This window comes from Talpa occidentalis, unplaced genomic scaffold, assembly GCF_014898055.3.
Source record: "Talpa occidentalis isolate TD23 unplaced genomic scaffold, MPIMG_talOcc4v2.1 talOcc4.16, whole genome shotgun sequence".
Lineage (NCBI taxonomy): Eukaryota > Metazoa > Chordata > Mammalia > Eulipotyphla > Talpidae > Talpa > Talpa occidentalis.
The window spans coordinates 16,810,411-16,824,300 of record NW_023601653.1 but is presented as its reverse complement, the minus strand read 5'-3'; positions in this window follow the sequence as shown (position 1 = coordinate 16,824,300).

The following is a 13,890-nucleotide window of genomic DNA, read 5'->3' as shown; positions in this document are numbered from 1 at the left end:
ATTTATTCTTTTAATAACTTTTTTTTTTTTTGGTCTTCTTTCGTTGTTATTCTTCCCTCTGAGGTTCTGGCTTTAGGATTCCTTGTAGTATTTTTTGGAGTGGGGGTTTAGTCGCAATGAAATTCCAGAGTTTCTCTTTGTCTGGGAAGGTCCATATTCTTTCTTCATGGAGGAAAGAGAGCTTTGCGGGATAGAGTATTCTTGGTTGGCATCTGTTTTCTTGGAGTCTGTTGACTATGTCCCTCCACTCTCTCCTTGCCCGTAGTGTTTCTTCAGAGAAGTCTGATGTCAGCCTGATTGGTTTTCCTTTGAATGTTATCTGTTTCTTCCCTCTTGTCAGCTTCATTATTTTTTCCTTGTCCTGGATTCTTGGGAGCTTTACTATTATGTGTCTTGCTGTGTTTTTCCTTTCGTCGTGGAAGTTTGGTGTTCTTCTTGCTTCTTGTATATCAATTTTCAGCTCCTTCTTCGCATTTGGGAAGTTCTCTTCAATTATATCCATGAATATTTTCTCTGTTCCTACATCTCTCTCCTCTCCTTCTGGAATTCCTATAACTCTTATATTTCCTTTCCTCATGGAGTCAGATAATTCCCGAAGTCTTTCTTCATTCTTTTTCCTTCGTACTTCTCTTTCCTTTTCTGTTTTGGTTCTTTTTATTTCTGTGTCTTCAAGATTACTTATTCGTTCTTCCATTTCATCTATTCTGCTTTCATTGCTTTTCCCAGAGTTCTTTAGTTCCTCCATTAATTCTTTGATCTCCTGCATTTCTCTTACTTCCCTCTTTAGGGACTCAATTTCCTTCTTCTGATCTATCACTTTTTTAATCATGGCAATTTTAAATTCTCTTTCTGGAAGGCTCAGAAGTTCTTCCAAGTTGCTGTCGTTGCAATCTGGGGAGTGGTTTTCTTTTTGTGGTGTGCTTCTTTCCTGAGGAGTTGTTAGGTTGCGTGTGGTTCTTCTACTCCCTACTGTCTGTTTTCTAATTTGTCGTATGCGTTGGGACACTGTGTTGTTCAGACTGACTGACATCTTGGGTGAACTTCTCCGCTCCCTTCTGGCTCTTCCAGGAGCCATCTCTGTCTTGTGGGGGAGCTTTCTGCTGGTTTTAGGCAGTTTTTACTGAAGAAATGTCCCTGTTCTCAAATGGTGAAGCGGGATGCAGTCCCTGCGCCTCCGGTTTCAGGCACACTCTTCTGCGCACCCGGTCTGCCCCGGACGTGGGTGCCTGCTCCCTCTGTGGGCTCAGACTGCTGGTCGGAAGGGGCCTGGCGTGGAATAACTTCCCGGCTGGCCACTGGGTCCTCCAGAAGCCTTCTGCCCTTTTCAAGCAGTCTTAAGAAATTTCCTGTTTTATGGGGTGTTAGTGACTTTTTTTTTCCTGGTCGCTAGGTGGCGCCAGAGATCTCTCCTATTGTCCTTGGGGGGCTGTTTTTCGCCTTCCCCACCCCGTGGGACAGGGAACAGAGCGGGAATGGTAGGGTACACCTCAACAGCTTTGGGGTGCTGTGTCTGCCTTGTGCCCCACCGTCGTGGAGAACCCACGCCCCGAATTTTCGTGCCCCGGGTCTCAGTTCAAAGCCCTCAGGTCCAGGACGCGGGCTGTAGCCCAGTTCAGTGGCGCGGGAATGGCGCCTTTTGCACAGCTCCCGTGCCTGTGCGCCTGGATCCTGCTTACTCAGGGAGGGACCTTCACCTCAGTGAGGACCTCCGCGCGTCTCCCCGCAAGCCTAGGTCGTCTCCCCGCAAGCCTAGGTCGCAGGCGCGGGGACCTGGGCAGCTGCGATCCCGGTCTGCACTTGCTTTTCAAGCGCGCGCCGAGTGCGCCTTCCGCGCCAGCTTACCGGCAGCCCGGGCTGTGTGCGCGTCTCCCGGGGTCTTTGTTCTTCTCTAATGGCGCCCGGAGCCGTTCGCTCACCGCCGCGGCAGATCCTGCAAGGTTCGCCTCAGCTCCCGTTCACGGGGTGTGGTGGCTGCAATAGTTCCTTTCCGCTCACAGTCCCACTTGCTGCGTCGTTTGTTCTTGTTGGCCGTTTTGGTTTGTTGTTTTCCTCCTCTCTGCCGGTCGGAGAGTGCCGCCTCTGTGGGCGGGGGAGGGGAGCAGGGTTCTTACCACATCATCTTAATCCAATCCTCTATCAGTGGATAAATAGCTTGCTTTATGTGTGTGTGTGTGTGTGTATAAAACATATATACGCGTGACTCCCCTGGTGGTGCAGCGGTTGAGCACTGGAGCCTCTGCAGCGCCGATTCGATCCCCGGCTGCCAGCGAGGGTCCCACTTGGCCCGCAGACCTCTCCTGCCGCCCGCTGCTCCCCTTAGCAGTGTATTTCGTCAGTCTGCCTGTTCTACTCTCCGCTCTGGCTCTGGTGAATTCTCTCACCCTCCCGCACTTCTGACTGTACCCAGTGCTTGCATAAATAAATAATTCTTTAAAAAACAAAAAACCTATATATGCATGTGTGTGTATGTATCACCAAAATGCGCACTTGAAATATCTTTTGCAAATTTATTTATCAATTATACCTCAATAAAGCTAAATTTTTTAAAAAGGAGCTACTGGATGGGTAACAAGAACTCATGAAATGATCTAGAAAGAGCCAACCAGCCAGTGCAACCAAGAGGGTCATTAAAATAAGAAGTAAAAGGTCATCTTTGGATTTGGCAATGCGGTGGAAGTGGGGAAGACGGTGGTTTTGTTCAGTTTTGTGGTTTAGTTGAAAATTGGGTCCCAGAGAACGGTGGATTGAGTAATAAAAGAAGAGGGGAACTAGAACAGAAGTTGCTCCATCAAGATGCTTAGCTAATGTGATAAAGGAAGAAAAGAGTAAAGAGGTGTGCAGCATTGAAAGTGTTTTTCACTTTTTTAGGGAGAGAAACATTTTCACGTGTTTAACATGGAGGGGAAAGGTTTTCTAGAGAAGAGCAAATGGAATTGAATTGCTGAGTTGCACATCAGCAGTTGCTGTAGAGCCCCCTTTGTATCCCTCTGTATCAAAAGGATCTAAGAGTTAAATTTGACTCCAGCAATAAAGGAAGATGCTATGTATTTTGGTTATCTTTATGTTGGCCACTGCAAGCCAAAGGAAAACAGAAACATTTCCAAACTATAAAACCCAATATATTATACAGGCATACTGCTAATTTTATAGGGCCTAAACTTCCGCTTTGTTTAAGACAGTGTTATTTTGGGTTTTCTACATTCATGGGGATCTCAGCCTTCACTAAGACACCTGGTATGAGTCGCACAGGTTGATCAGTTCTGTCCTGGGTACTTACCCTTGCTTATCAATTTGCTACCACTTTATAGGGGTATTCATCAGATAGGTCTTTCTTCCCTCTGTCCTGTGGTTTCTGCTAGAGCTATCTTTCTGATTTAATCACCACACTATCCTGCCTAAGAGCCTTCGAGTTCTTATCAGTACCGCCAGTAGATATTCTCTACCCTTTTTTTGGTATTTGTGGCTGTCTGAGGGTTGCTTAGCCAAGAGAGTGTTGAAACAAGGCAGGGACAGGACCCACTGGTGTGAAGTCTGAAGAGGCAGAAGCAATGGGCCAGAGAGTCTGTGGAGACAAACATTGGTTTGAATCAGAGAACATGTTTAAAAAGATAAGGAGCAGTCTGACTAGATGCTTCTCCAAGTAAAATTGTGGAGGACTTTCCATGTTTTTGTATAAGGTGGTGGGGAGGAGGAGGCTGTGTATCAGTTTTGCTCTTATCTACGTGAACTACTTCTAGAAGGAGCCTCAAGAAACCCCATGGTATGGTCAACTAAATGACCCATGAAATCTTTTGAAATTTTATGTGTGGTAATGTATTACCATTCAAAAAAGTTATTTGTTGCTGTTTCTTTTTTTTAAAAAAATCACCAAAATCTACAAATGAAAACAAAAAACAGCCTTCAGTGACTTGTGTTTCTATCACGTCCAGATCTGCAGGGTCACCTCCACACGCCTGCTTCCACCTCGTGCAATGCCGCTTGTCCAAGATCTCAGCTCTCCCTGCTTCTCCTTCAGCTGGAAGCCCCCACCCCTCATCCAGGCCCCCACCACCCCCTGCCAGGGCTTTCCTCTCCCCCCTCGGACTCTGCCGCCCCTCCCTCCCATCCGGGCACTAGTGTAGTAGAATCTCTTCCTAACAGACAGAGGTGGAGGTGATGCCCTTCATAGGTTCCTTCTGATGGGCGAGGAAATCAAACTATTCCAACCAACCTTTTTCGTGTTTAGCTTCCAAAATGGTTGAAGCTGCCCTGGCCTGTTTCTCCATTTTTCTGTTAAATCTGGTTTTGCTTGTGCAAGAATTTTTTTATTTATATTCACATCTCCTGTCTGTTCATCATGTCAAAAAAGGTTTGGACAGCTGAGGAGGCAAGAAATGACAGAAGCAGGAGTCGAGGTTTGTCCAATTCTGTAAACTAGCCTAGCTACCTCCTCCTCGCCCCCTCCTTTCTCTCTCCCTCCCTGTCATGGTTGACTCCAGACAGGGTCTGGAGAGCCTCCTCAGTCACCCCTGCCTCTCTCCACACAGGTCTGCCTTTTGTTTGCTGGTTTGTGGCTGGGGAAGGACTGGTCTGAACTAGAGAGTCAGCCTATTCTGGAGGGTTGCCCTCGAATCACTGCTGGTCACATGACCATCTCTCTTAACCCCCATAGAGTGTGGTTCCAGGATCAGCAGCTTTAGTGCCTCCTAAAAGCCTCATTAGAAATGCAGATCTAGGGCCTCCCTGGTGGCACAGGTTAAGAGGCAACCTATGGAGCTGTCAGCAGCCACCGCAGCATGAGTTCAATCCCTGGCTAGGGAGTTACCCACGTGGTGCAGACCTCGCCTACCTCACCTGCTGCTTCCCTCACACCAGTGTATTTCAGTCTATCTGCCTGTTCTGCTCCCCACTCTGTCTCTGGTGAATCCTCTCACCCCCCCACACCTCTGGCCTGTACCCCAGTTCTTGTATGCATAAATAAATAAATCTTAAAAAAAAAAAAAAAGAAATGCAGATCTGGGAGCTCTGCTGGGGGTCCTGCATCAGAATCTGCATTTTAACAAGACCCCCAGGGGATCCCTGTGCAGAGTAAATTAAACCACACTTTTAGGCTCAAGGGATACTTTGGGCATTGAAGAAAATTCAGTTGAAGTGTTGATCAAACATATCAGGACCTTTCAAATCAGGCCTCCCTAACACCCTAGTGCCAGCCCAGCCCTGCACCTAGCCCACTGCACAATTGTCAGTCTACTCATCAGTGCCCCCTCTGACTGGAGTGTCCGGAAGTCCCAGTTGGGATTTTTTTCCCTCTCTAAGCATGTCTGTTGGATGAATGAATAAGAATGTAAATGAATGCATCAGATTTCATTTGAAGTTCCAGGCCAAGCTTTGTTCAGTACTTTGTGTTGACTTTGGGGCAAAGAGAAAGCCACCTTCTGACCATATCGTATCTTGTCCTCTGATGTCATCAGGCCATAAATTTGCTTGCAACAGAGAATGCCCTTATCACGCTCAGACTAATGACACTAAGCATTTCCACAGAGGCATAGTATTCATTGATCAAAGTGCACAGGTCGTGAGTGTAAGCTCATGGAACTTGAACCAGTAGGATCAACACCCAGATTAGAAACAGAACATTACCTCCACCCCATTACATGCGCCCCTCAAAATCTCTTTCATTCTCTATCCGTCTCACTCCCTACAGGTATAACTGCTGCCTGACTCCCACTAACATGTGACTAAATTTCCTCTATGTACATAAAAACATGCAGCATGTCCTCCTCTGCCTGCCTTTGTTGGTTCATTATGTTAGTGAGATTCTTCCTTACTGCTAGGTGTGGTTCCCAGTTGTGCATTTCTGTGCAGTATCGAGTGTTGGGTAGATCACAGTTTACTCATTCCTCCTACTAGGGATGGGCCGTAGGGTAACTTTCAGTTTTGGTTTCCTAGGAATGGCATTGCCATGGACATGCCAATGCAAGTCTTTTGGTGAGCATGTAGCCAGGTTTTGATGTGCTGCTGTGGAGTTTGGACAGCTTACCCATGCCAAGAAATTTCCTTTAAGGTTGCTGGACAAGCCAAAAATCATTGATGGCAGCATCCCAGGCTCTGTAGTCATGGACCAGCACTTCTCCAGCTGAAGTAGGGGGATCAAGTAGGGACGAGGGAGATTGTTCTCAAGTTACCCCCCCAAAAAATATATATATATATTCTTTGCAAGCGCTGGTCTAGATCATACTTTATTTTCTTCTCTGTCCTTTCATTTCTTTTCTAAGTGTGCCTGAGTGCAAATTTCAACTGAACCTTCTTCCCCCGACTCACACTCCAGCTCTATTTATGTTTTTCCTAGTAAGTAGCTGGTGGCGTGTCATCAGGACGGATACTTTGATCTAGTGGACACAAGTGGACCTTGACAAGTGTTTACAGGGTTTCACTTTCAAAAATGGTGTTTCTGTCTCAGATTGTTGCTTTCAACCCTGTTTTCTTGTTTTAGTGGGTTGTTGCTACCTGGTATGGAATGTGTTTTTAGCAAAGACCAACCTAAAAGTTTCCCTCTTAGAGGTTCTTTCATCTACAAATTCGTGTAGGCGGAAGTATATAGCTACGGTTTTGTCATTTCTTATGAAAGGCTCTGTTCCTTGCTATTTGGAGTTGAGCAAATCTGGGTAAGAGATGTGCAGAGCTGACTCGCTCATCAGTGGCTCCAGCAGAGGTGTCTCAGAATTTCACAAGCTGAGCCTCATGCTCTTACCTCACTACCTTTCCAGCGCAGCTTCTCCTCCAGCCAGCATCCCCCGCCAGTCCCCTGACACAGCTCACCATGACCCACTGACTCATCCCTGTCACCTTGCTGAAAGACCCTCCCCAACAATTTTTCTCATCTCTGTTCACTATCCCTTTCTCCCCAATGCAGTTTCCTTTTTCTTTTGCACTTTAATTTTTCTGAACACGAACTTTACACATATGCATATTGTGTACACATCTTGGTGTACACAGGCATCAACACACTCAGACACATAGACTGTCAAACCTCATTGTTTGCAATTTTGTATTTGCATATGCCCAGATCAATACTTGCAGACCCTGCTTGGTCATCTGTGGACACATGCAGAATCATGAAAAAACTTGAGTGATGCTCACGTTTCCAGCTGGAGGTGAGCACAGGCCACCCTTTGCCTTTTGTTTCTGCTTCTTATGCTGTAAACAAGTGTCCTTTTGCGGTAGGTCACATCTTCTTTTTCACATTATTGTGCTTTTTGTGGGTCATTTCATTGTTGAAAAGTCTTGCATGCAAATACTGGAGCTATGTCTGGTGTTTCTAAGCACCAAGAGGCTGTGATGTGTCCCGTGGGGATCACCTGTGTGTTAGAAAGTTTGCTTCAAGCAAGAGTGTGCTGTTGACCTTGAGTCCAGTGTTACTGAATCACCTGTGTAGTAACTGAAGTGTCTTTAGGCAGAAACACACGTATTGATTTATTGATGAACGTATTGTGGCTGGAAGGTCTTAGGAAGTTGCTGTATTCCTGCCCCCACCCCAAGCATTGGTTCGGGGTTTGCACATTCAGAGACTTGCAGAGACTTTCTAGGCATTAACAATCTGCTGAGAATAAGGAGAACCAACCAAAACCTGGTTGATTACAACAAGGAAAAAGGCCCTATATGCCAATTTTAGCACTGCAGTGCAGGGAAAACGACTCAAGAAGTACTGGAATTGTATGTCTGAGTTGCTTTTATGCTCAAAAATGGGAGTATAGTCCCCACTCAGGTCTTCCCTTTGGAAATGGGTTTGTTTTTTTTTTCCCTGTCAGTGCAATTCTGATAGGTGGAAAGTTCATCAATTGGTGATTGGTCGAATTTCAGTCCTGGGAGGCCTGTGGCAGGTGGGTTTTGGTTTAACTTCTTTTTGGAGGTAGATGCCTCTGGATGGTGGCTGAACACACCAGGGTGCCTGGACCTTGCCTGGGGCAAGACCCTCAACCACCTCCCTCCTCTGTTTTAGTTACCTGGACTCAAATGTCTCTGAAATTTTTCATGTTTCTAGTATATTAAAAAAATCAAACAACATGTCTTCCTCAGTCTTTTGAATTTTTCAATTTTCCCCTCACTTCCTGTGATTATAATTTACAAGAACTATATCACTTGGTCATTCAGATCATCAAAATGTATTTTTTCACATATGTTTGGTCTTCCTCCACATTTCTTGGTTACTGCTCCGAAAACCATTGGAATTTCCTAAGTGTTGAGATTGATAAAGGCATCTCTTGTTAATGTTCATGAAGTTAACTTAGGAACAGCACTGGAAGATGGGGGGCTGGTTGCCAGGAAACCAACTTGAATAGAGGGTGGGACTTTCAGTCCTCTGCTCTTATTTCTTGGGAGGGTGCCAGGCTAGAGAGTGAATGCAATGGCTGTTGGATAATGATTTAATCAATCAAGTGCTTAGGTTGTGAATCCTATAAAAAAAATCCAGAAAGGAGAGGCTTGGGGAGTTTCCCAGTTGGTGAACATGTGGGATTTGGGAAGAATGGCATTACCTGGAGAGAGGGCATGGAAGCTCTGAGACTTCCCCCCATTGCACAGTGCCACAAATACCAAGAGATGGGGGCCTTCTTGAGGGCTGGCTGCAACCATGAGGTAGGCATTATCATCATCCCCATTTTACAGAGGAGGAAACTGATAACTAATTTGTTTAGATCACACAGCTTAGAACAGGCAGATCTAGGTTCAAACCCAGGAAGCATGACCCCCAGAACACAGCCATGGTGAGCATGGTCCTGTGCTCTGGCCTCACCACAGACCTTTCTCTAACTTCCTTTCTTCTCCTCATTGCATGAAACGTTGCAAATAAAATATATTTCCTTTTGCTTAGACCATTTCAAAAGCCATTGTTACTTCAGGGTGGAAGTTGGAGGTTTTCCAACGAATGAAGCATGAGAACATCTGGCCAGCTTCCCTAACATCTACACAATTAAGAAAAATGAAACAGATTAGGAATAAGAAGATGAGGAACCCAATTTCAAAACCTGACTTTTACAAAATGAACATAAGGTTAATGGCGTGGGGTGCATCCTGGTGCATTCCTCTTTTGTGGTTGTTTGGGCCAGTTTGTCTCACCAGGTGGGGTGGGCTAAATCAAGTAATATTTTGCTAAATAAATCTGCAGGATTATACTTAGGAAGCAAAAGTCACAAAGAAACTACATTTCTTATAGAAGGTGTAATTGTGAGATAACAACAGTGTACCTGGAGAGAGGACAATTTGTATATGAAAAAGAACAGGGTAATATATGTTATATGGTGTTATTTATATAAATGATCATAAAGAAGGTAAAGTTTTGTTGGGGGTGGGACAGCTATGGTGATGGCACCCAAGGGGCAAATCGTATTCTGTCCAAACCCTAACAGGGATGTAAAACAACGAGGAAAGACAGGCACTCTGTTCTGCCTAGAATTACTGCACATCTGCTCACCAACTTTGTCACTGACCTGTGGACTTCCAGCTTTAACATGGTCTCTGGGTGACTTCTGCCTGCATCAGCCATGGGGAAGTCCCTATCTCCAAGATAAGGGATCTAAAGCAGTGCTGTCCAGTGGAACTTTCTGTGATGATGGAAAGGTTTATATTTGTGCAGTCTATTATCATAGGATTAACCATGTGTGGCTGTTGTCACTTGAGATATGGGTAGTGCAATTGAGGTTACTGACATTTTAATTTCACCAGTTAAAAATTAAAAAACAGTGAGTAGTGGCTACCATATTGGATAGTGCAGCTTTATAGTTTCTCTCCTCTCTGCTGCTCTCCCTTCTATTTATTTCCCCTACGATCCTTCTCCCTTCTGCTAAAATAGATCTTATGGAATATAAACTATTTTTTTAAAAAAGAAGTTCCAACCTGCACCACTGTCCAAATCCAGTGGGTGTACCATTCAGTTGAATGTGACCCCTTTTAACTGAAGGGGAAGATTCTAGATGGTGAATCAAAAACACAACCCATATGGAGTATATCAGTATAATGCCATTTCATTTTATCACTACTTCACACAACTCCTTTAAACCGGTTATTTTCCTCTTGTTACGGAGAAACTGTAAGATCCTTGAGGGTAGAAAACATGTCTAAAGAGTTCTGGAGTGAGACTCTTTCCTAAAGATCTAATTTATTAGCTTTAGGCTCCTGGGCAAGTTACTGAGTTTTTCAGTACCCTGTTTCCTCCTCTCTAGACAGAGATAGTAACACCCAGGTGCTGTGGTGAAGCTTAGATCATTTTTCTGTGTAAGTCACATAGGAAAGAACTCAGTGCACAACGTTTACTAATTTATTATTCCCTTAGCACAATTCGTTGTACAGAGCTCTCAATAGATGTTTGTTGAATGAATGCATAACTGGATTAAGTATGCTGCCACCAGGTGGCAGTAGCACCTCACTTATAAAAACAACCCAACCCAAACATTGTCTGATAATATGCTGCACCTCTCTTGAAGTCCTACATGCAGAGCATGCAGAAAATAACAGCCTTTTCTCTCTCCTGTCCCTCTTTTGTCTCTAATCTCTCTCTACTGTGAGGAACTCTTTCTTTTTTCAAACAGATTTTTCTGTGCAGGCTACTATAACAAAAGACTGGGTAGCTTAAATAATAGACATCTTTCTTATTTAAACTTAACTACCTCCCTAAAGACCTTATCTCCAAACACAGTCACAGGGGTGTTAGGGCTTCATTCAATACATGAATTTTGGGGGAACACAACTCAGTCTATAAGCCAAATTTTATTCTAATCCCTGTTCTCACATTTCCTACCAATGTGGCTTTTTTTCCCCCTCATTCATTATTTCACACACACCCTCATCCTCAACTGTTACTTGGTTTTTCTAGGGCTGGTTGTACAGGTTGCAGACTAAACAACTTGGGAAGGCACCGTTCATACTGTCGTCAGCATAGGTTTGTATGTTACAAGAATGTTGAGACAGATGTCAGTAACCTATCTTGAGGAGTCTTTCAAATTCACATAAAGGTGCTGTCCCTCCTTTTCCACCCTCCATTGTCTTTCTTCCTCTCTCCTATCATTCGTTATCTTTGGCTACTCTTCTTCTTTAATCTCCTCGTCAGGTTAAACCCCTTCCACGTCCATGAAAAGATTATTTATCCCATCATGATTTTGTTCAGTAGGTTTGGTGGGCCAGCCTCTGTGCGCCATTAACTAGCCAGTCCACCCAACATTCTTGGGTCATTCGTAGTTTCCATTTGCGTTTGAGGTGACATTAGGACTGAAGCTTGGGGGGCAGGAAGCCTATATTATTATAATAGAAATAAAAATTTATTAATACTTACTGTGTGCTACACAAAGTTCTAATCCCTTTTCATCAAAACATATTCTCTCATTTTGTAGGTGAGCAAACCAGGATGTAGACACTCTGTAGAGACTAATTGCTTTCTAATTTCCATTTCCTCTTCTTTAAGTAATAGAAGCCTGTGAATTTTGGTGGAGCTCTTGACTGTCTGAAATAGTGAAAATTTCTCAGTCTCCCTTTCAGCCTGACAGAGCCAAGCAACTAAATTCTCTGACGCATATGTGTAAGTAGAAATTCTGCCTGCAATTTCAGGGTTCCATCCTTAAAAGCAAGCTGCTTGCCACCTGGATCTTCTTTCCCTTGTGCCCATGCAAGGATGAGGATGGGGCAGTCGTGAGCCAGCTTTGACTAGGAGAGCAGGGACAGCAAGCTGGGGGGAACAGAGCAGCAATATAGATGGTCCCTGGATGAGCATATGGGACAAAGCCACCTGCCTCCCTGAAATCTACCTTCCAATATTTTCTGCTGTTTGAGACACTATATTATGGAGTGTCTCTGTTAGCATCTTAGCTTACATTTTAACTAATTTGGAGAGATTAAGCAACTTGCCCAAGGTCACATAGGTAACAAAGGGCAGCAAAAAGATTTAACCTCAGGTAAGATTTGAATCCAGAGCCCAAGGGCCTAACCACTAATCACACAATTACAAAGTCTTTCTTCCAAAAGTTCAGAATCTCCAGGCAAGACAACACTTTCTATAGGGCTGTGAAGGACAGTCTCCTCATTGAGAACCTGAAAGACCCTTCATTACTCCTTCTAGGGGCCTAAGAGATCTGGTTAAAATGTAGATACAATGTGGGAGCAACGCCCTCAAAACAGCCATTGAACCTACGGACTTCTTGGTACTAGTTAATTCCTCATGCTGCCTGACTCATCAGGATTCATATAGAGTGGGACATGGCATAAAATGTGATGAAAAACTGAGAGGCAGATAGGAAATACAGTATGCGGAAAGAAATCAGAGGGATAAGAAGGTGTGGTAGAATAACACCATTCCCTGGGCCTCCCCGGTGGCACAGCGGTTGAGCGCTGGGTTGTGAATCTGCCTGCAGCCTCTGCTGCACCAGTTCGATCCCCAGCTGCCAGGAGAGGGTCCCACATGGCGCGCAGACCTCTCCTGCCTCATCTGCTGCTCCCCTCAGCAGTGTGCTTTGTTGGTCTGCCTGCTCTGCTCTCCCCTCTGGCTCTGGTGAATTCTCTCACCCTCCCATGCTTCTGACTGTACCCAGTGCTTGTATAAATAAATAAATAAATCTTAAAAAAAAAAAAAAAGAATAACACCATTCCCTAAAAGCCTCCCTATCCTAACCCCCAGAGCTGTGACTAAATCATAGTTCTGCATTGTTTAAAGACCAGAATAAGGTCTGAGAAATGCATCTGTTAGGTTATTTTGCCATTGTGCAAACATTATAGAGGGTAATAACACAAACCTAGATGGTCTCGCCCACTCCGCCTGGCCTAGATGGTATAGCCTATTGGGACCACAGTCATATAGGGCGTCTGTCATGGGCTGAAATGTCAAGCTGTGCACGACATAGAAACTTTGCCGACTGAAGAATCTGATATGGATTCTTTGGTCAGATCCAACCTAATCTTTGGGGAACTTATAAGTGAAAGAGGAGAGGGAGAGTAGGAGAAGATAAGATGATGATAGAAGCAGATGACAGAGAAAGAAGGAGAAAGACTGGAAGATACTTCACTGCTGACTTTTTAAAAAAAAAAGATTTATTTATTTATTTATGCATATAAGAACTGGGGTACAGGCCAGAGGTGTGGTGGCTGAGAGGATTTACCAGAGACAGAGTGGGGAGCAGAACAGGCAGATTGAAATACACTGCTGAGGGGAGCAGCAGGTGAGTCAGGAGAGGTCTGCCGCGCCATGTGGGTATCTCCCTGGCCGTGGATTGAACTCATGCTGCGTTGGCTGCAGACAGCTTCATAGGTTGCGTCTTAACCCCTTGCGCCAGCAGGGAGGCCCCTAGATGATTTTTTTTCCCCCAAATACACACCTAATTGATTCCCTCTATGTACTTAAGCACAGAGATATTACCTGTCACTATTAAGTATGCTCACTTTTTTTTTTACTAATTTATATTGTCTTCTTTCCTACTTCCTACTTCCCACCAAGTTGACCTGAATTCTTGAGATTTTACTCTATTTCCATTGATATGTTTAAGAGTTTTATATACCTGAGATGGGTATTCTGGGAAAACATATACTACCAACCCTTGCAGAATTAAGGGTGCAGGTCAGCGGGTGACTGGTCCTACAGTGCTTCCTGCTTGGAGAGTAGGAGAGTGGCATCGAGTAGGTAGAATAAAGTTGAATGGGAGGCTCAGTCACCCAGAAGTCAGGAACAGGGCTGCTGTGAGCATCGTATGGACTGAGATCTGCAGGGGTCTATGGTATCTATTTGCAGGTCAGTGGTGCCCCCTAGAGTTCTATAGTGCATGACCTGCACAGCTACATGAAGGTCACCCCAGATTAGAGGGTGCCCGTATCTAGTATTTTAAACCAATATTTCCATCTACTTTGCTTCTACTAGTTCTACTCACTCATAACCCTACC